We start from the raw sequence: 22,956 nt of genomic DNA, 5'->3' as shown, positions 1-22,956 counted from the left end.
GCAAGATTAAATTTAACCATTCGGGTAAGAAAGCAGAGTTCCAACTTTTGTCTTAATAGTACAAATAAAGCTGAAAATGCGATACTAGGGTTTCTAGCAATGACTCTTATATAGGAAGAAAATAACATTTCTGGGATGGGGTGGGGGTGAGGAAAATCTATAAAAAAAGCTAATAAATAAATACTGTGCAGCCAAAGATCCCATGAGAACAGTTTTTCACTTGCATCTCAGTTTGTATTGCATTTTACCCTTTTACTACAGTAATTACGTATGCAATCATTAAAAACATTTATTTATTTAACATTTTATATGCCACAATCTTTGTCAAAAAATATTGCACCCCAAACAGTGCACAATGTAGTGAAAGCATTAAAATAAATACATTCCCCAAAGCACTGTTTAAAAGATCACACTCAACTATTAAAGCCATGCCCCAAGAAAAGTAATGGGAATAAAAACAAAAAACCAAGCCTATCCTCACAAAGAAACACTAGCTCTCGTGGTCATTAACTAGCAAGATATGGCACAACTTACACGAGTTACCATTTGGGGGGGGGTGCTCTCAGAATCCCCCAATCAGCATTGCTATGGACCATTTCTGGGCAGGGGATTTGAAGAAATGGAGGGAGAAATATCTTTTTTTTCCCCAAACCCTGGAAATGTGTTTAGCCTCAGCTGAGATCCATTTCCAACTGTGAGTGTCAAGTGGTCATCCAAACAATCCAGTCTGCGGCAGGAACCATCAGACCAGGCACAGTCAGGCCAAGGGAAGGGAGGGTTAGGGCCAAAAAAAAAAAAGTTCAGAAAAACAGCAGTGCAAAGCAAGGCAAGGTCTCGGTTCTATCCCTGGTTCCCTGGTTCTCACATAGAGGTTTTGCTCTGTCCATTGAGCTTCTCCAAGTGAGTCAGAACCCTGATTTTTTGCCCTTGAGTCTCCCATTCAGACTTCTCACCCTACAAACAGAGGAGGGCCTTTTCTGGGTTGGGGTGACTGTCAGTCTGTCCAGCAATAGACAATCATTCTTTCCCTGCCTCTCAGTTCAAAGAGAGCCATCTCCATATCTCTCCCCCCTCCCCAGTCTGTTGAAATCAGTGAGTCTGTAGCAGCCTGTTGCTGCAAGCAGTCATGTTTGTTCTCAGTTCGCTCTTTGATCTGTTCAACTGTAAGTAAAGAAACTGGCTTTTATTCTTACTCCCACTAATGTCTCAGAGTGAGTTATAGAGACTGTAAATGCCAGTTGATGACAAAGCGGGGGGAGGTAGATTAATCTGGAAACTTGAAGCCATTCTGCTCTGTGAATCCCTGCACTTCTGCTAGGCAACTACAGGGATTTAACCAATATGTAAAACTAAGCACAGTCCCAGAGCACCACCAGAAGGAGAGACTAGTAAATCACTTCTATCTGGAAAATCTTGGGGGGCGGGTTTGAACAGCACATGATGATTAATTAAGATGATAGGTGTTTTTTTATCATAAAAACCAGAGGTACCTGCGCTGGCTCTAAGAAAATTTCTAAAATCCATCTTAGAACAATATATGTATGGGCTGATTGCAAAGGTCACCAAACTGAACGTTTTCAAAATCCACAAAGTGAATCATCAGACAAGATGTTACGAAAAGCAAGGAGAACAAGGAGAGCCTTCCCACATTTTAACTTAACTTAAGTTAAAATGTGGGAAAAATTAGAGGGGAATTTTTGTGCCACCGCTGTCACTGACCTTTTTCTTCAAATCACCACCTTGGCTGTGCTGGCTGTTTTTTGTTCGTTTCCTGTGTCTTTAAGGACTATCAGAGCCTGGCAGTACCTCAACTGTCCACACCAATGTACCCTCTAATTTTCAGCCCCACTGGGCTGGGCTCTGGCGCTCTCTTGCGTGATATCACCCCTGCATGTGAGCATGACTCTGCCCCCCCCCAAATTCCGTCATGACTGGTACCAAACGGGTTGAATGTGATCAATGATTGTTGTGTGGAGGAGGAAGAGAGCTGTGCGGAGGGAGTCATGCACGCCTGGCTTAGAGGGAACCTTGGTCCCAAAAGGCATTTGTCCCACTGTTGGATGTGCTGAAAGTCAGGCAGGTCTACTCTCTTTTCCAGCGTCTACACGTGCCATACAGACAAGAGGAGCATGCCAAATAACACATCGCTTTCTCCACCCCACAACCTCAGCTGACCCTTTGTAACCAAATCTAGCCTGCACCAAAAACAGCCAGTCTGGACAGACCTTAGGAAGAAGCCATGTTATAGAGAAGGACAGACAATGACTGGGAAAATGAAGGCAGCACTGCTACCCTTCATCTCCCATTCCATGAGTGCTGGCAAGCAAGAGAAGCAAGGGCTGGCACCATGGCAGCAGAAGAGGCTGTACTGGCACTGTGCAGAAGCTCTACTCTGTAGGTCAAATTCTGTCTGGATTTTGCTGCAAAACTGGACTTGAGGCATTAAAGTATCCTATCTCAGTGGACGAGGGCTGAAGGAGTCTTCTATAGGCTTGGACAAAGAAACAATATTTTGCTACTCTATTTTGCTACTCTAATGTTGCTGGCTGATACCCAGTGTGGTGTACTGGATAGAGTGACAGACTAGGAGTCAGGAGGCCTGAGTTCAAATCATTGCTCAGCCATGGAACTCTCAACACTGGAGGCATTCAAGAAAAACTCAGATAAGCACCTGGCAGATATGCTTTGATTGTTCGATTATTCCCGCACTGAGCAGGGGTTGGACTTGATGGCCTTATAGGGCCCCTGCCAACTTCACTTTTCTATGATTCTATGGAAACTCAGGGGAGTGGAATTGGTAAAACCACTCCTTAAATATCTCACTCACCTTGAAAACTCTACTACTGTCACTAGAAGCATAGAACAACAGAACAAACAATGTTGCTGGGGTGGAACAGCTGCTGATCCTTTTTAAGGAGAGGGGAGGAAGGGTAACTAGAGCAACTTAATTAAACGGTGACTTCTAAAGAACTTGAGCTATGGAGGAGGGGAAAAAATCAGATCCTTAGTTCCCACTAGCCTCATTTCCTGAAATGAAAAGAAATAATAAACTTGCTATGGTATTAGGGGTTTTCTTTCTCCTAGCTCATCGTCAGTTCAAACTTACTGTAATCAGTTCATACAACATATTATCTCACATTTCATTTCCTTGTTCCTTTCTACACCTTCCTTTTTATATCCAACAAGCTGCCAACAGATTAGTCCTTGTCCCCCCTCCCCAGCTTTTTTTTTTAAGATCACTGAGTAAATAGCCTTCCTCCTCTCCCTGATTTTAAAAGGATATCATAAGCTGATACAGATGGATAATTTGGTTGCACAAACTGCAACATCATCAGGAAATGATGACATATGCCCCATAACTGCAAGCAAGAGTGCTGATGGAGGGAGACTGTGCACCGGGTATGATAGTTTCTTTGCCATTCTGCATGGATTTATTTTTTAAAAAAAAGCCAAAAGCGGAAGAAAGGTGGTGCCATGCAAGAGAGAGGTGCCGCTTCCTGCAGTAGAATGGTGAAGCGGTTTCCTTACTTCCAACTTCCAGTTTTTTATTTGGAGGAATCTTCATTCATCTGGAAAAGGAAGTGAAGTTTATATGGCTCTGCAGCCCCCACCAGAGCGATATTTAATGCTGGGTATTAACTTGGGTTGTTGTTGTTTGTTATGTGTTGTCTGGTTGTTTCTCACTTCTGGTTACCCAAATAGGATTTTTCAAAGATGTGAGATGTTCAGGCAGTGGATTTATCTGCCCCACCCTAGGTTTCCATGATCACATGAGAATTTGAACCCAGAAGTCCTGAGTCCAACACTTTACCCATGATACTCCAGCGCCTCTCAGTTTGGAGTGCCGACCCATCCACAAAACCTACTGTACTGCAAACTGGGAATGAGGGTGTAACATTATAAATCCTGTGTGTGGCTAAGGCAGCAGTAACCTGTGGGTCAGGAAGATCTTCCATAATCTCTTCCTATTATCTCACACTGAAAATGTGGTTGTGGTGATCAAGATGCTAGGCTTAGAATATTGTCTCAATGGGTAACTGTCCCCCCCCCAACCTGTTTCAAAAGCTTGGTGGTTATGATATTGTGGGGGGTAGGTGGGTAGATGGGCAATGTTTACCAGATCCAAGACTCTTTCTCTACTCTTAATTCCTCACAGTGCCTGCCAACCCATATTTACAGTGGGTGAAAAACAAAAATAAGCAAACTGAGTGATTTGCCAATTCAGGGGTAGAAATCAATATATTGATTTCACTCATACTGTTTAACACAAAGAAAAAAAGAAAGAAAGAGAGAGAGAGAGAGAGAGAGAGAGAGAGAGAGAGAGAGAGAGAGAGAGAGAGAGAGAGAAAGAAAGAAAGAAAGAAAGAAAGAAAGAAAGAAAGAAAGAAAGAAAGAAAGAAAGAAAGAAAGAAAGAAAAATCCTTATTTTTCAGAACTAGAAGCAGACTTTAAACCATATCTAAAGCAAAAGTTTGCTGCTTATCTACCGCCCCATACTGCTTAAAGCACTCTCTGGATGGTATACAATTTAATTATACAGGCTACACATTGCCTGACCCCCAGCAAGCTGGATACATATTTTACCTACGTCTGAAGGATGGAAAGCTGAGTCAACTTTGAGCCGTTTGCCAGAATCCACTGAGATCGAATGCTGACCATGAGCACAGTTTTGACTGCAATACTACAGCTTAACCACTGTGCCATGAGGCTCCTCTAGTTTCATTTTTTGCAGGCTAGAGCATTTTTGGTGGTCTGTGTAGCCCTGGATGGTCTTGGTGCAAAATAAATAAATAAATAAATAAATAAATAAATAAATAAATAAAAAAGATTTTTAAAAATAATAATAAAAGAGGGGGGTACCACTCAATAGAGTTGGCTTTCTAAGGCAGACGTAAGTTTCGTTTCATTCTTGTAATTATAAAGTCCTTATTTTAATGAGTTTAATATAAAAACTTAACAGGCTCAGAGGTTTTTTTTTCTTTATTGGACTTGACCATCCCTTATTTTACTCAAACATACCAAGCACTATAAAGCATGTGGGGAGAAAGGATAGTTCAGTGCTTCACAGATGAAGTACAGATGGCTGCGTTAGGGGGACAGGAGAGAAGAATGCCTTGATTTACTGTGGTCTAGGGCAGCCTGAGTTCAAATGGTCAGACCGCTGTTGCTTCTGAACAGGAAGGACTAGGACAACATCCATCCCCATTACCCTACCTCAGGCATCCCGGTTTGAGTTTCGTGGCAATCCTCACAGTAGCATCCCTATTGAAAGGCAAAGTATCTGAGGGAAATTTCGGTCTTGAACAGATAATGAAGAGCCATTAACCTTAGAAAAGCTGTGCTTCCCATTTGTTGTTACAGCCCAATTCAGTTGCCTCTCTATTTTTTGTTTTTACTCTTCTTGAGTTGCTGATGCTAGCTGTGATGAACCCCTTCATTTCCAAATTTACCACTATGCCCTTAAGTTAATCTGATTTGGCCTGGTAAGTGTTGTTGCACTTGCCATGCTTGTGGAAAGGTCTTTTGGCCCCAGCCTCTTCTACTTTGTTGTTGTTTAGTCGTTAAGTCATGCCCGACTCTTCGTGACCCCATGGACCAGAGCACGCCAGGCTCTCCTGTCCTCCAATGCCTCCCGGAGTTGGGTCAAATTCATGTTGGTTGCTTCGATGACACTGTCCAACCATCTCATCCTCTGTCGTCCCCTTCTCCTCTTGCCTTCACATTTTCCCAACATCAGGGGCTTTTCCAGGGAGTCTTTTCTTCTCATGAGATGGCCAAAGTATTGGAGCCTCAGCTTCAGGATCTGTCCTTCCAATGACCACTCAGGGTTGATTTCCTTCAGAACTGATGTGTCTGTTCTCCTTGCAGTCCAGGGGACTCTCAAGAGCCTCCTCCAGCACCACAATTCAAAAGCATCAATTCTTTGGCGGTCAGCCTTCTTTATGGTCCAACTCTTCTACTACTCAGATGCAATCCGGGTTATGTGAGGGATCGAATTTATTTATTTATTACTTATTTAAAATATTTCTATCCCGCCTTTCTCCCCAATAGGAACCAAGGGACCTGAGTATGCCCGGGTCTTGCGAATTCTTCATCTTTTTCTTCCCCAGGACCCTTGAGACGCGTTTCTTTCCCTTGGCTGCCAACTTTTCATCCCTGCTCAGAGGGCTCCGCTCTTGACCCAGCTTCCGCAGCGGAGGAGCGAACTTTGGGCCGCCACCTCCGCGTGCCAACTTGGGGCGGGGGTGGGTGGGAAGCCGAAATCGCGTGCGAGGCGAAACCCCCCCCCCTCCCGTTTCAGAAGGCGCGCTCTCTCACCAAGCGCACACCGGCAGACGGGGCGCGCACGCGCGGCCGGGAGGGGAGCCCCGGCGCCAGAGAGCGAGCCAGCGAGGGCCGTCTAGGGAAGTCACCTGGCTCTCCAAGGCTCCTCCCTTTTCCTCAGCCCAGCCCGGCGGGAGCAAAGGAGAGGCGAGCGGCGGAGTCGCCTTCTGGCACGCGCGGGGTGCCCGGCCGAGGCTGCGCGCGCCGGCTGGCCAGCCCAGGGCAGGCGTCTCTTTCCCTCTCTCGCTCTCTCTCTTTTCCCAACCCCACCCCCACCGCCGCCGCCCCCCTCCCCCAATTGCCAGGGCGGCTTCCCTCCCGCTGGGCGCTGAGGCGGGCGAATGAGAGAGTCATGCATCCATTAATGAACTCCGCGCGCAGGAGTTCCAGCGGGCACCAGGCTGGCGTTTCCTCTCCGCCCCTCTCTTCTCTTCTCTTCTCTTCCGTGCAGTGCTGGTCACTGGGACTGATTAATGAATCATGAGGTGGCTGCTGTTAATGCATTTATCTGGGGCAGACTCCATCGCAGCCTTCCGTTTGCCTTAGTGCGGTGGTGGGGTGAAGCGAGCGGCAGAACGGGCGAAGCTCCTTCCCGGGTGTATTCCCCCCCCCCTCCGCATCTTTGCCTGCGCGCCCAGCACCTGCAAGGCGACCCCCGCTGTCTCTTTTTGCTGCCAGCCGGGCACCGACCGCGCTCCTGGAGCTGAAGAACCGTCTCTGCCCATGGGTCCTCCTGGGGAGGTAATAAGGACGGGGGGAAGGTGGTTATTTGCGGGACAGGGAGGCGTGAGCGGGCGATGTTTCCGTTCTTGAGGGTTTTTTCTTCTTGCCACGTAAAGAAACCAGTTCTCCGGTGAGGGAAAAGAAGAAGCTGACGTGTTGAAGGAAAGCGGCGAAAAGGGGGACGGTTATATGGGACGGGGAAGAGAAGGAGGGCAGGCGGGATGGGGTGGTGTCAGAGCTCACCCGTCCTCGGAAAGGTTGGGTTACCTTTAGTCGTGCCAGGCAGGAGAGCATCCGTCCACGTGTAGAGCGGGTCGTGCGTGCTTATGTGTGAATGTGCTGCCCCCTCCCCTTAAAATACCTCGGCGGAGCCTGGCGATAGTTCAACGCTGCCCTCTCGCCTGCTGAAACGGTAAAACACAGACCGAGCTTCGACTTCTCGTGGCTGATGCTGTAAGTAGAACATCGGGACGTAAACGTTTTGTTGTTATTATTATTATTATTTTTAAAGAAAAGCTTACCCAGACTTGCGGGGGAGGGACGGAATAGAGATAAAATATTAAGCAAAACTTAACGTTGACTTTCTTTTACTCTTCCTTACTGAATGAAAGATCGCTGATTCCTTTTCATAATGGAGAGTATCTTGGAAAGATTAGGAAGTTCCAGATAAAACCAAAAAAGAACTCATCACCCAGTTGCACCTTCTCTGAGGATTATTTTTATTCCCTCTTGAGCAGAGGGAATGCATTTTATATTGATTTTTGACTGATGGTTTGGCTTTGGTTTGCTTCTACCGGGCTGTCTCCAGTATTACACCTTTTCAAAGCATTCTGTTTAAATTTCCCACTTGGAAGAAGCTGATGCCAGTTAAAGCAGATACCAATTACAGGATACCTAGTTCAGGATGGGATACCCCAGTGTGATGTAGTGGACAGAGTGACAGACCAGGACTTAGGAGACCTGTGTTCAAATCCTTGATTGGCCATAGAAACTCATAGGGAGGGGGTCAGAATTAGTAAAACCACTCCTTAAATACCTCACTTACCTCGAAAGCCCTATTATAGGCTCTGACTTGAGGGCACATGACATATAATTCAGTATGGACTAAGGAGCAATCACTTATTGCATGCCTGGGCTCAGAGGCTTCCCTTATCCAAGGTGAATAATTCACTTTTTATAGCATTTACAAGTCATTTGCCCAGGGTTCAAGCCTGCATAGTAGCTGTATGTACAGATTTGAAAATTTGGCTCCTTTCTCACAGTTTTGTAAAGGTGGGTACTGTTAATTGTGTTGTACAGGAAAAGGGACTCTGCATATTCTCAGAAGTTAGCCTAATGTTACTCCCCCAGTTCCACAGCTGAATGCAGAAAGCAGTTTCTCCTGTTGAGCCGTTATATTTAAACCCTGATTTGCATAATTAGTTAGTGTTAATTGGTACTTTAAAAATCGTGATCTTTTTTCACTCCTGAAACCTAGAATGATTGGCCTATTTAGCAAATGAGTCCTGAATTTCACTTGTGTATATAAAATATAGTCAAGGATGTTCAAACTGTCTTATACATAAAGTGACTGAGAACTTGCAGGCACTCCTGGAAGAGTTATGAAGCTGTGGTATATCCGTACTGTTTGACATCATAGTTAAATTCATCCTGTTGTATTTTAATAGGTCATACCCCTTTAGGTATTTTTATCATACAGTATGGGGTTGTGATAGAACAAAAATGAATCAATGGGTACTCTATATATAGAGGAAGGGCATAATGGACTTCAGGAAAGGTGGATATTACTCAACGTGTATTTTTAAAACAGTGACATATTTCACATAGCATTTTGTAAAACATCTGAAGCAAAGTGGGGGAGAAGATAGGTGGGAATCCACTGGTAGATTTCTAGCTACTTTGCTAGAAATGGTTTTGCAAAGGTCTGTAAATCCCAGTAATTTAATGAAAACAACCACCAAACATCTAGGTCCCTCCCTAAATTAAAACCAGGAGTAGATTCTCACATGAAAGAATTCTGAATTGATTTTGAAGCTGAACATAAATTCAAGGACTAACTATATTGTTGCTTAATTCTACCCACCTGAGCTATTATTTTTTTAATCTGGCTACAGGAGGTGGACAATAAAAAATGAAGTAGATTCCTCAAGATTTAATGCCCCCCCCAATCAATGATCTTTAAACTATTTTTATCCTTTCCAAACGAATGGCATCAGACCAGCCTGAATTAAGCAGTGTTAGTTCACGCTGTTTGTGCAGCTTGCAATAACCCATATTTATGTGGAGGACTGATGAAAGAGACTGCAAGTTCTTCCCTTGTGTCAGAAAATCAGTTTTATCCAAGAACAAAATGTGACAGCTGGTCCCTTGGTGTGACAGCAGAACTCATCCTGTTGTATTAAGAAAGAAAACCTTCTTTAACATGATCCATCCGATATGTCACATTCAGTTGTGGCCCTTTCTGGTTCTTGAAAGTGAACTAGGAAAGATTAATGAAAGTATTTGGTGTGTCAGGCTGTGTAATCTCTCCTAATTTCAGGAGGCCACTACTAGATTAAGAGAGAAGCCGTAACTGTACCTTCTTGGGAAAAAATCCTTGTACTTAGTGGAATGACTGTATTTCTAAATAACTGCAGATCAGATCACACTGAGACATATATGGTACAATCATAATGATGTGTTGTTATACAATATATGCAATTTGGAATCCTCTCACAAAGTTTTGCTTCACTTGCAGAGACCATGTATGAGCAATATTTCATACCTCGAAAAATGTAGGTCTTTGTTTCACCTACATATTGCCTGTGGAATTTGTTGATGATGGAATAAGATGCCATAGTGATGGTAGTACATCTGAGTCCCACCTGGCTTCTCCCATGTCAGAACTGTTTTGAAAACTTTTTTGGCTATCTTCAAAAGGAATGCAGGGGCTATGACCTTGTATGTTGCATTAGTTGTTGAGTGTTCACCTAATTCTAATTTTAAAAGGACTTGGGAGAACCTATGTTCCCACCTGACCACACTATTGTTTATTTAATTGTTCTTGGCTCGAATTATTATAGTAAATGCCTGTTTCCAGTTAACGTTTAAGTACTTGTTGTCATTTGACAAGAGCAGCCTGATGGATCTCCTCTTGTTTTTGCACAGGAAGGAAGTGTCCCTCTTCCAATTTACCATGGGGGAATGTTACATTGTTTGGCTGATGATAGATTGGGTTTAATGTTACAGTTGGGGCATAGTGTTATCCCTAGAGCCTATAGATTGCTTTGTAATGATTCAGTTTAATAAGCAAATATATAGTTTCCTCTCTGAGTCCAACTTTTGAGCAAACTTTTAGGATTACCTTTAGCAAGCAGTATTAGTCCTTTTTGGTCTGCATGCACTATTGTAATATATATTTTAAATTCCTTGTCCCCACACCCTTATTCCCATGTCTTTGATATGTCATGAATAGCTTGCAATTTAAAAAAAACGAGAGATCTCTGCTGTTTCTGCCCCTTTATTCTGATAACTGTGACATGGCTGGCCATTAGTGTTTTCCCATTTATGATTTTTTAATAGTGCCTGGAACACACTGGAAAGAGTCCAGAGTCTATGTTTACACTTTCTTTAGTGTTTTTTTCTTCTTCTTCAGAAAGTACCTTATCTTAAAACAGTTCTTCCCCCTTTTCCTGATCACCCTGCCCTGGCATATGAAATAATATGCTCAGTTGTTCCATCTTTGTTCCATTGTTATTATGTTGGAGAATAGATCAAATAATTCATTTCTTGTTTTTGTGGGGAAATGTACTTTGGCACAGTTTAAGAACTTTGGAGATGTTGAACCTTCTGTGAGATTCAGGTTTGTGAGTTAGGTTTAATGTAACTGTCACATGTTCCACTATTAATGAAGAAAGAGAAAAGTAGTGGACTTCTAATGCAGGAGGGATGACTTCTGTCTTTCCATTCTTATGACTGAATTCTCATATCAGAAATGAATTTTTTCCTCTGTGTTGTTTCCCTGCTTTCTTCTCCATGATTGTTAGAGATAACTGGACAGAAAGTAGTCTTCTATAAATTCCTTTTATCTCCTTGCTCAATTTGTATCAATAAGTTGGTATGCCCAGTGTTTAATGACATGAGTCAAAAACAGTCCCATCTGGTTTTTCAACTGTTGCAACAGACTGAAATCTTTGTCTCTGTACATCTTAGAAGTATAGTGTTACATGTTTCCTGATGACACAAGTTTTAAAGGGAGCTGAGCCAGACAAAATAGACTGCAACATTGCTCAAAATACTGTCAGTGACACAATTCACTTTGTGATTACTAGTCCATATTGGTGATGATGTGAACATGCTCTCTATAGCTTCTTGTTGAGCTGAATATTATTCACTGGTGCTTGACATCACAAATAGTACACTAGTATGTTTAGACATTGATATGTCAGAGAAATGTTTCTCAGAGGTCAGATGCATCTGTACATCTTTTAAGAATTGTGTGCACAGAACCTTACTAGATAGCATCATCTGTCTTCAAACTGCAAATCTGACAGGCCAGACTTGCTTTGCTGAGCTATTTACTCTTTCTTAGGTTGGAACAGTCAAACTCATGATGCAAAACAAAAGTGTCCACTTTAGCAGGGTTTGCTTATAAAATATGTTTAGTCTGTAAATAGATTAATAATACAGGGTGTTCCATTTGTCAACCAGCAAGTTTGCACATGGTTTTTGGAGAAAATGAATTAAAATGTGCTGTGTAGGTACACTAATACATATGATCTATAGAGAGGCAACAGGGAAAGTTGAAAAATGTCTTGCATGTATTTAGTAGGAAAAACTACCACAACCGATTGCTTTCTTCCAAATGCTCCTCCAAGCTTCTGACTGTAGGGTATGGTGTCTTGACAAAGATAGAAACACACTGATAATTACTCTAGTCTTTTGTAAAGTATAACACAGCACGGCAATCAAAGGATTTGAAAGAGTCAATATTATTTTAGACTTTTTCCTTCCAGCTTGAAAATGTCAAGTGTCTCGTGAATGTGGGATTGGGTTGGGCTTCCGCCTTCTGCACGGTAACCTTTTCCTGCCATTGACTGCTTGTGTTGGCACAACCTTCATGCCCGTGCTTGCACTTGCTTGGCAGTGATCACTGTATTATTCTGTTTTTAAGCTAAAATCCCTTAAAAATTGTAGTATCAGAATTATTTATGTAACATATGTAAATATATTCAGATTTTCTAAACATGTAGAATTCATTGTAGAACTTAAGTTTTTCATTAGTTGTGCTGAACATTTGCAAACTGAATAAACAAGTATACAAAGCTATCCAGATAATTTTACATTAGATGTGTTACTCCTGAGCTTTTCAAAATGGCTTTTCAAAAACTATATTTTAGGCCTATTTATTATTTAGCCAAACTAGCAACCAAAATCAGATTTGCTTATTTTGTAGTCTAACCTAGGAATTTTTGAGGCATTTAAAACATATTCAGCCATGCTGATGCTGAGTGAAACCATCTTTGGGAAAATTGATATTTTGAAGGTGGCATCTGCCATTTCTGATCAAACGGGAGAAAAATCTATGATTTGAGTCCTAGTAGAAATTAATTTAACAACGTTCATAAAAGGAAAGCTTCCAAGTAATTCTCATTCAACTATCTGTTGCTCTCCTCAACCTCCCCAAAAAAGAATTCCTATAGGTTGAAGAAACATGCTGCACAATAATGGAATAAGTTGAAGTGTCTGAGAGAGAATGGAATCATCTAAATTGGGATTCAGTCTTAGATCGTGTGGCTTACAGAAGTTAACATAAGAAAACTTTCCTGTCCCCTACAAGTCTATATTCTCCTACAGTTTGATAAATTATAATAATGAATGAGTTTTAGAAATCAAGCAGTTCTGGGAATGGTATTGATTATTTGTTCCAAGAGAAACCACAAGTCATAAGAAATAGAAAATTGCTGTTGTAGTAGAATTATACCCCTCTGAGTGATCTTAATCCTTTTTACTGTACTTTCATTCACGAAGAAGCCATCAACTTCCAATTCATGGAGGAGAAGAACTGCCTATTAATATCTTTCAGTCACAGCTCCATGGGATGTAGTAGATAAAGTGTTGGATCCAGAAGGTGAAACTTCAAGGCCCCATTCAGTGGGGTACCCATGAGCCTGCTGTTTCCCCCCCCCCCATCTACATCATAGAATAGTGAAGTTAGAAAGGGCCTATAAGGCCATCAACTCCAACCCCCTGCTCGATGCAGGAATACAAGTCAAAGGATATCTGCCAAGATTGTCTAAGTTTCTCTTAAATGTCTCCAGCGTTGGAACACTCACCACCTCTCGAGGTAATTGGTTCCATTGTCTTATTCTAACTAACAGTTAGAACATTTTTCCTGATATTCAGTCCAAATCTGGCTTCCAGTAACTTGAGTTCATTGTTGCATGTCTTGGACTTTGGGATGATTGAGAACAGATCCTGCCCCTCTTCTATATGATAGCCTTTCAAATATTTGAAAAGTGTTATCATATCACCCCTCTGTCTTCTCTTCTCAAGGCTAAACATGCCCAATTCTTTCATTCTTTCCTCATAGGGCTTGGTTTCAAGCCCCCTTACCATCCTTGTTGCCTTCCTCTGAACTTGTTCCAGTCATGGAGTGTTCTAATCATGGAGTGATTTAAGTACATTGGTGGAGAGGGAAATCCCATATCTATATTCACAGAAGGAGATGAAGATGATAATGTAATCAATACCAGTAATGCAAAATTGGTAGCTTTAAAGAGAAAGAATCTTTTAAGTCTGTATGTATGCCCATTTTCCAGGCTTAGGTGCCACATCTGTATTGTCTTCCGTCCATTGTACTACAGTTATTGTGCATCCCCATCACTTTTTTTTGCTAACATTGTGTGGCTTTCTCACTGGATGGGGTGTCCAAAATATAGAACCCCCTTCCCTGGGAGATGTCTTTGGAATCTACCCCCACCCCATTACATGCCTTTAGTGGAGGACATTCTGTATTTAAGTAATCTTTTGTTTTGTTTGGTGCTTGATCATATGTTTAGTGGCATTAGCTGCTCTTATGTTTTGTTAAATTGTTTTGTAGTTCCATTATTCTTGTGTTATGGTTTTATTATTGACACTAACATCTTTGAGTACTAATTTGGAAGTCAGAAGACAGAATTAAAACATCAGTAAGAATAAGAAGAATAAAAATAAGGAAAAAAGAAATTGCATTCTGACCCTTCCAGGTCTGCTATTCTAAGACGACAGTGATGAAAATGACTGCCCATTGTATGAATCGAAAGCACCTCTACTTATACAAAATAAACTTACCTGATTCTCCTTCAGTTTTCAGCAGCCTGAAGAAACTTTTCAAGCTTCAGAAAGGCTTTTCTGATGCTCCAAAACCAGTTGTGGTGAAACAAAGATGGAGAGGGAAGTCAGCAAATCCTGGATAAACAAATGTGTCGTTAGTTGTACAATGACATATTCAGATCCAGGATGATGGTGTTACTACTGATCAGTGTGTAAATAGGCACTTATTTAAGAGACAGTTCCAAAAAGTGGTACAAGGGAGGAAGGCAGAAGTTTGTTATCCTGAGTTTTGGATAATTTATATCAGTTTTAGTAGTATGTTGTTGTTTAGTTGTTACATCATGTCCGACTCTTCGTGACGTCATGGACCAGAGCACGCCAAGCCCTCTTGTCTTCCACTGCCTCTCAGAGTTTGGTCAAATTCATGTTGGTAGCTTCGATGACACTGTCCAACCATCTTGTCCTCTGTCGTCCCCTTCTCCTCTTGCCTTTACACTTTCCCAACATCGGGGTCTTTTCCAGGGAATATTCTCTTCTCATGAGATGGCCAAAGTATTCGAGCCTCATCTTCAGGATTTGTCCTTCCAGTGAGCTGATTTCCTTCAGAACGGATAAGTTTGATCTCCTTGCAATCCATAGGACTCTCTTTAGTAGTATAGGATGTGATTAATATCAATTGCAGCATATATGCATGCAGAGAATCAATTGTAGCAAAGTAAGTCTTGTCACTTCCATGGAAATGTTTTATTAGTTATGGCATGTTTCCAGTGCTCACCGGAGTATCTAACTTGTTGTGTCTTTGCTGTTTTTTAAATACTAACCTTACTGCAGCTACTTACACTCTTGCCTTTGCAGAGTAATTCTAAGTGTGGTTTACTACTTTGATAGACTTTTGCATGGCAGCAGGTAAAACAGAATAGTCAGAGATGGTTCTCATTCTGAAGCTCTAGGAAAAAAGCTGTATGAACTTTGAATAACCCTGAGAGAGCCTTTCTTTTACACATCCAGGAAAACGGTACTCTCATTTGTTTTCCCAGATTAATTTTACTGTTACTGCTCTAACATAAATTGTATACTCTGTGGAAATAAGTGATTATAAGTACTTGTCTTTGATTGCTGACTGATAGCAGATACACTACATAAGACAGCTTCCAGCCTCCCTGACCACTTGAATACTGTCTGGGGATGATAGGGATTGTAGTCGAAACATTCTGGAGGGCAGGGCACCAGACAGCAAAATGTTGCTACTATATATTTAGTGCTAATGCTGTTTGTACAATGTATATTTTTGAATATTTTATACCTTTTTTATCAGGTATGGCCAGAGTGATTAGTATAGTAGATTACTCATTTAGGTGAACTGATTTAACACTCTGATTAAAAAGTTACTATAGAGTATTAGACTCTTGATTAATTTTTTTAACAAATTCCTTTCTTTGATTAATTGATCACAATTAAAACTCATTTGAATCAAATATAGCATAGGAAAGATAAAATACAGCAATAAAATCTAGGCAGATAAAACATGTCAATACAATAAAAAGAGTTATTTTAGTTAGGTAAAAGTTCTCAAGAGATAACACTTAAGCTTGTGCATTTATTGCTCTCAATAAAAAAAAATATCTACAGTTTCCTTAATGGACCCATTTATGTCATATGAAAGGAAAGAGATGTAATATCCTGGTGATCTTCTACCATATAAGATAATCAATGGGTTAATCAGCACATTAAAGAAATAATTACAAAAATCAAAGCCTGGAGATGTCACCAGAAATATTTCTTTAATTCCCCTCTGACAGAGGGAGAAATCTTACAATAGATTGCACTCCTTTCACTGGTAGAATTGGAAGGAGATCCTCCTTCTAGCAGTCTCTTGTGCGCCCTCCCAAAAAACCATGCTAGAGTACATTTTCTGGTTTCTGCAATGGAAGAGGCAGGGGAGATGAAGAAGGACCTGATTATATTATCAGAAGCAGTGGAATCCAGTAGAGTCATGCCATTGGATACAAGCTTCCCAACCTGAATAACCCAGAAGCCTTTAACACTAGCTGTGCTTGCCAGGGTTTCTGGGAGTTGCAGCACCAAAACATCTGAGTTACCCAAGGTTGGGAGCCACTGTTATAGAATAACACTCTTATGTAGGGAAAGCTGATAGTTAAATATTTTTTTTCGTTAATGGATGATATCTATACTTGAATTCCACTAAGTTTATTTTTAATTGTGATATCAGAATGAACTATAGTTTACTTCTAAGATACACTTCGTATCACATAATGCAGTCTGGAGAGAATTGCGCTAATATATTTTTATTGCTGGATTTATTGTCTGAAGTGGAAGGATTTTTTTTAATGAAAATGAAATACGAATTAAAAGTGTGTTATATGGATTTTCATGAGTAGTTAAAATCATCAAAAAGCAAAGGGTCATTTAAACCAAGCAGCCCCCCATGTTTTGATTCATGCATTTCCTGAACAAGACTGCATACTAAATTGCTAATACAATTTAAACACCCTAGTTTGAAATGAAGTAAAGTCTTTAAGCTATCTTGGAACAGAAGGAAAGGGAACAAACCTCAAAGGTAAACCACATTTTTGTCATTTCGGTCAATCCTAGATTAGACTATTTATTATATAGGATGTATTGTTTGACTATCCAACAGTTTTCTGTTTTGCAAAAAACACTGAGAAGATCAGACCAGAGGTCTAGCTTTTTAGTCCTGCATGACAGCTGAATACCTGTCCATTTGCAAAGGGAAAGCTTATGGCCTGAGAAGGACAAGCCCTAATATCATCTACCCCATTGCTGATAGCAGCTTCTGCAGGGGCAGTATTAAAGTGGGGAAAGTAATGTGGGGACAAATTAGTGTGTGGCCCTGATCTAATTCATGGAAATCCCAGAACATGTCAGAGGACCTGAGATTATCAGTCCAGTTTTGATAACTTTGCCCAATATGTTGGAGAATTGCTACCAGTCAAAGTAGATAATATAGTCATGGACTAGATGGGCCATAGATCTGACCCATCAACTTCAAATGTTCTGCCCAAATATCCAGCAGGTACCATGCAGTTCATAGTTATCTCTGCTGAAAATGCAGGGGAGCAACTGTGAAATGAACAGATTTTTGTATTTACATGTATTTATAGGATGTTTAGCTAGAATGCTTGTTTGAAGACAAGGGCCATAACCCAGTACAGTTAAAATTGCTTGAATTTGGAGTATTCAGGGCCCAGAAATTCTCAGAACAAAAATATGGTGATTACTGTTAAAAGCCATGTTTCTTTTGTTAATTATTTGAAATTTGCTGCAATAACAAATGCAGACGGGAGTAGGCATGTTAAAATAATCTTTGTGGAAGGGACTTGGGAAAGTGCAGCATTTGGAGCTTGCTTGAATAACACTGGATGTCCAAATCCTCCTTCTGCTGCCACTGTATATTCCACATTTGAATTTCACTCCTATCCTGTTGTATTTTCTGTAACTTTGGTGCCAGCAGAGCAGAAAACAAAGCCAATAATAATAATAATAATAATAATAATAATAATAATAATAATAATAATAATAATAATAATAATAATAATAATAATAATAATAATAATAATAAAGTGCCTTGAACTATTTTTCATTATTTTCCTCCTATTGCCTATCTTTCTGCAATTTTTCAGATTTCTTGCTCATAAAATGCATTTTTATACTAACCCCTCCCCAAAAAGGTGGAAGGGAAAAAGTTGAAAAAATGTTTTTTCATCCATAAAATGTAAAGACATAAATCACAGTTTTTATTCTTCTGAAATGCTGTGGGATTCATATGGTCATTTATGTTGTATCTCATTTTTTTAAACATTCTTCTTAAACACTCCCTGCTTCTGTTCATATGAAACTTAGCAGGCTTGATTCCCTTGTAAAGGCCAACCATCTTTACAAATGTCATTCAAAACTTTGGAGTGAGGTGCCACCACTATGTTGATTACACACAGTTCTATTGCTCCTTGTCATTAGGTACCAAGGGAGCAGTCAAGACCCTTAAATGCTTACTGAACTTGATAATGGGTGGGCATCAACAAGCTGAAAATAAATCCTGCCAAGATAAAAGTGCTGCATATCAATAGAAAATTAGATTTGGGGACTGGGATTCAATCTGTTGGGCTCATCCAACAGGCCAGAGTTGTAGTCTGGGAGTACATCTTGACTCTATTTCCAGGTAGCAGCAGTGATGAAAGGTACTTTTGCACAACTCTTTAGTGAGCTAGCTATAGTACAGTACATCCTTTCCTGAGTTGACTCATCTTAGCTACAGTCATTCATACCTGGCTTATGTTGTATTTTGACCACTACAGTATACTGTGAAAGGGACTACCCTTGAGGAGGGTCCAGAGTCTTCAATTTGTACAATATGTGGCAGCTAGACTAGTGCATGGTAATGAGATCATGTGACCCAATGCTTAACAGACTTGCCCTGGTTGCCAGCTGTTTACCCAACCCAGTTCAGGACACTCATTTTCACCTTCAACACCCTAAATGTTTTGGCTATCAAAGAGACCACATGTCTTGTTATGAACTTGTCCAGTTCTTAACATATTCAGGAGAAGCACGCTTGAGATTACTAACTTGAAACTGGTTGGTTTTGTTTAAATTATTGTGATGATTTTAACTGTTTGCAGATTTACTGTTTTTTTTAATCTGATTTGAATGTTTTTATGGTTGAATCTATCTTACTGTTGTGTTTAATTGTGTTTTAAAATTGTATATTTTCCTGAGCATTGTCTAGCTGTATGAAAGGTCATTACTGTCATCATATTCATCATCATACAGTGAGGGAAAAAGTTTATCTTTTGTTTATTTCTGATTACAATTAATGAGGTGCATGAAGGTTTGGATTTCTAAACTGAGATTTTTTTGGTCCAAGGTGTGTGTGTTTAGTCGTTTAGTCGTGTCCGACTCTTCGTGACCCCATGGACCAGAGCACGCAAGGTACATTGAGCTGATTTCCCAGTTTCTAAATTGAGGTCTGAATTGAATTTTGTAATTGAGTTACTTATAATCCAGAAATGTTTGGCTGTTTCAGATAGAAGTGTGTAGAGTGAGAAATTTTGCTTCTTGTTGTTCAAGGAAACAATAGTAATTAGGATTTCAAGTAGAGGGCAAACATTTCTTGAGGACATTTCAAAAGTAATGGACAAATACAAAAGCACATGGACAAGAATTGGAAGGATAAGGTGACAAATAATTCACAGTTTCAGGTGCCCAAAGAAAAATAGATGGAAATAATGTAATCCAATTTTACCACATGTTCCAGTTGAAGAAGAAGAAAGAAATCAGTTGCTTTTACATTATGGGGGAGTAAGCAAAAGTTTTAAAAAAATAGTTAGCAAATCTTCCTTCTCAATCTAATGGTTTGTGGGTTGTTGTAGGGTTTTTTGTTTTTTGTTTTTTGCTATTTTTAGTTGTTTATTGTGATGTTTTCCTCAGGCTATGATTTTTAAAGTATGTTTGGACATAAACTCCAGCAAAGTGGCAGAGAATTATCTTCAAATACCTTTATGTATTTTCACCTCCCTTTGTTTAATTCTCTTTGTACAGTCCTTCATTTGCTTCCCTTCCTTACATGGTACAAACTGCTACATTGTTGGCATTTTTTTTCCTTTAGATGCAAAAATATATTTTCAAATTTTTACTCTGTAATTTTGAACTGTTCATTGAACTGTAATTAAATTGGCACAACTAGAGATGCAAAAGTCTTCCAATCCTGCTGCATTTCTCATAATCCCACCAACTCACTGATTCTATCTCAGCTCTGTACCATCTTGCAGACCCTTTTCCTTCTGTCATAGACATGGATGTGTATTCCTATGCATGCACTTTTCCCCAACAAATGCATTTCCATTGATGTATCTATGGTTTTGCATGTAGTTTTTCACTAAAATGCATCACAAACCTCAATAAAGCATGGTTTTCCAGGTGAAAATGCAATTACAGTAGTTCTCAGAAACAGCAGATATTTCTGTGGAAAAATGTGAACCTGATCAGCTTCTTTTCTGTCCCAAAGAACTAAGGATTATGTCCTTCTTCCTTACTGACTTTTCTGTACATGCTCCTCTGTAATACTTGTGTAGTTTTTTTAATTTAAAACATTTTTCTTTCACTGAGTGTATTAGTGAATATGCAGTCCAACTTAATCATGTTTATGCAGAAGTAAAGTTTGCCTCTCTGTCTAGTAAGACTGCTTGGAAGGTGAAACTGCCAACCTAAAATTACTAACAGTATCATTCCTTGAGTGGCTTTGGTTGAAGGGATTTTTCTAACTGATAATTTCAGTGGGATAAAACTGTTGGTAAATTGTACAGCATGTATACAGTATATGCATGTATACAGGTAGAAAACAATCAGTTTTAATATCTTGAGCAGAGAAAATAAGGGATCAACATTTTTGTTTATCATAGAATAAATACTTTATTCTTTGCATTGCTCAGGAAGCTCTGTAGGCCTATGGGTGATTTTGAAAATTCAGGCCAAACTCTGTCTTGCACTGTCATGCACTCCACACACTCCACAATCCATTCTCCTACATGTGAGCATGCACTAACTCGTCCATCACACATCCTCTCTGTTTTCTGCCTTTCGGGCAGTTTTTCCCAAGGTTGGTTTTCAGTCCTCCATACTCCCCCACCCCCACCCCAGCTGCCTTTCCAACATCCTACCTATCAGAAAGTGGGTCTGTTTTTCCTTTTCTTTTTAGATACTGGGTTTTGAGGCATGTTGCAAAGGGAGATACTAATCTCTAGTCACTCCTGGTCTTCATTTCTCAGAAGTGCCTCTGGGACTACATGGAGCTGAGAGGTATTTCTGTGGAAATAGAGATGACAGGTAAGTGGAAGAGGGCATTTCCCTTTATAATACGCCAAGTGACTGCATGTAATCATTTTTGACTAGTATCTTTTCTTAATCTAATAGAGGTATATTGGTCCAAATAAGGTGTTTAGGACTGCAAGCTTAAGATCAAGCAAGTCACAAACTAGTTTCTTATAAATGAGAAGGTATTTAATTGCAGATAGCATGTAGTCTTCCAAAATATTGTAGAACTAGACAGATGTTGATAATTCTTTTTCTTCTTCAACTGGGTCATTAATTCTTCATTATATACCTTGTTTTAAAAAAGTGATAGACACCCATACTGGGTTATTGCAAAGTTATTGCAATTTGTATTTCCACATATGTGAATTCTGATCATGAATTGGAGCAGGCATTGGATTCTTCACATCAAGATCATTTTGTTTAAATGTCGGGAAACTGGTGCATAGATTGTCCTTCGGGGAGAACAAAGACCGTTGCTGTGTTTGTTCTTTACAGCAGACAAATCTCTTTGGAACGTTGAAACATTCAAAATTTGGGGGAAATGACTGTAAGGTTGTCAGCAATGGCAATCAAGTCTGAACTGAAACATCCCTACTAGTATAGAACAAAGCAACTGCCAGCCTTTGATCTTTATTTTGCCACACTAGAGAAGTGTATCTTCCTCAAACCCTATGAAAGCATTCTTGACAATGCTGCATTTGATAAAAGTAATTGCTGTTGTTTATTAAGCAGAAGTCTTTGGGTGTGCTTAAAAGGAGCAGTTGTTTATGATTGCAAGAGGGCTTCTGTGCTTTTGACAGAGGTCAGCAGTTGTGGGCTGCACTACTTGTCCAAGCGAAGAATTGCAGTTTGCCAGGTCTCCACTCCCCATGGGCCTTTCTTGTGAGAGAGGATTGGTAGGGGAGACAGTACTGGTGGCACCACTCCCTGAAAGAATTTGGAACACCTTTGAGTAGCAATGCCCAATGTTCCTACCGTCTGATATTTTCCAACAGAACAGAAGGAGGAGCTCAAGGAAAGTTTGTATTATTGAGTATCATGGTCTAAGCCTTGTTGGGGCCATTTATTTGACAGCTCTCACTTCAGTGAGTAATGTACCTTTTTCAGTTTCATGTAAGGAGTCATCTGATACCTCCCTTCCTTGTGTAAGGAAGTGTTTCACAATTCCTTACACAAGCAAGCCTTTTCTTCTTCTGTGCTTCCTTTCCCTGGTCCCTCTTCACACTAGCAGCTGTTTGATGTTGTTGCTACTTGGCTTGGTGGATGCCCCTACTGCTCCAAATAATTGGTGTTGTGTGGTTTTGTTTAGTTTTTAATAGCTCATCCTGCCTAAAAAATGGGCATGGCTACATAAAGCACCTGGTGCTTTAGTTAAGATGGAGACCGACTGGGCCACATCTTTAAGAGCAGCTGCAATCTGCTGTATGTAGCTATGTGGAAGAGGCTTTTTCCTATATCAGTACTGAACTAGATCTTCACCGATATCTCAGATCCTCCCGGGGTGCCTTATTGTAGAGTGGCAGCCAGTATTCCCTCCACCCCTTTCATATTCCATGGCAAGACATCCTGGTGGGGTGTGGGGTAGGAGAGGTTGCTGGTTTGGACCTGTGTTGTGAAGGTGCTTCAAGCCCTTTCAACACACTACTCCCAAAAAACTCCAAGCCTGATTCCTAGGTTTGGGACTAGGAACCTTTCAGCCAGCTTCCATACTGGGACAAAAACTGGCTGGTCACCGCATTCACTAGAGAGCAGTGCCATGTTACCATT

The 22,956-nt window shown here is 40.5% G+C and overlaps 1 protein-coding gene across 4 annotated transcripts in view; it reads left to right on the top strand.

Annotated features, from left to right (window-relative positions):
• Positions 1-6,436: 6,436 nt before the first annotated feature.
• Positions 6,437-22,956, top strand: part of HS3ST1 (heparan sulfate-glucosamine 3-sulfotransferase 1) — a 113,977-nt gene continuing 97,457 nt past the window's right edge. For 3 of the 4 annotated variants that reach the window (XM_020795020.3, XM_020795014.3, XM_020795019.3), the window contains exon 1: positions 6,437-7,065. The gene's annotated coding sequence lies outside the window, so the exon portion shown is untranslated. Of the gene's footprint in view, positions 7,501-22,956 lie in introns of all 4 variants that reach the window. The other variant, XM_020795015.3, reaches the window with a different exon arrangement.

This window comes from Pogona vitticeps, chromosome 3, assembly GCF_051106095.1.
Source record: "Pogona vitticeps strain Pit_001003342236 chromosome 3, PviZW2.1, whole genome shotgun sequence".
NCBI classification, from domain to species: domain Eukaryota; kingdom Metazoa; phylum Chordata; class Lepidosauria; order Squamata; family Agamidae; genus Pogona; species Pogona vitticeps.
This window is presented reverse-complemented; position numbering and strand designations above follow the sequence as displayed.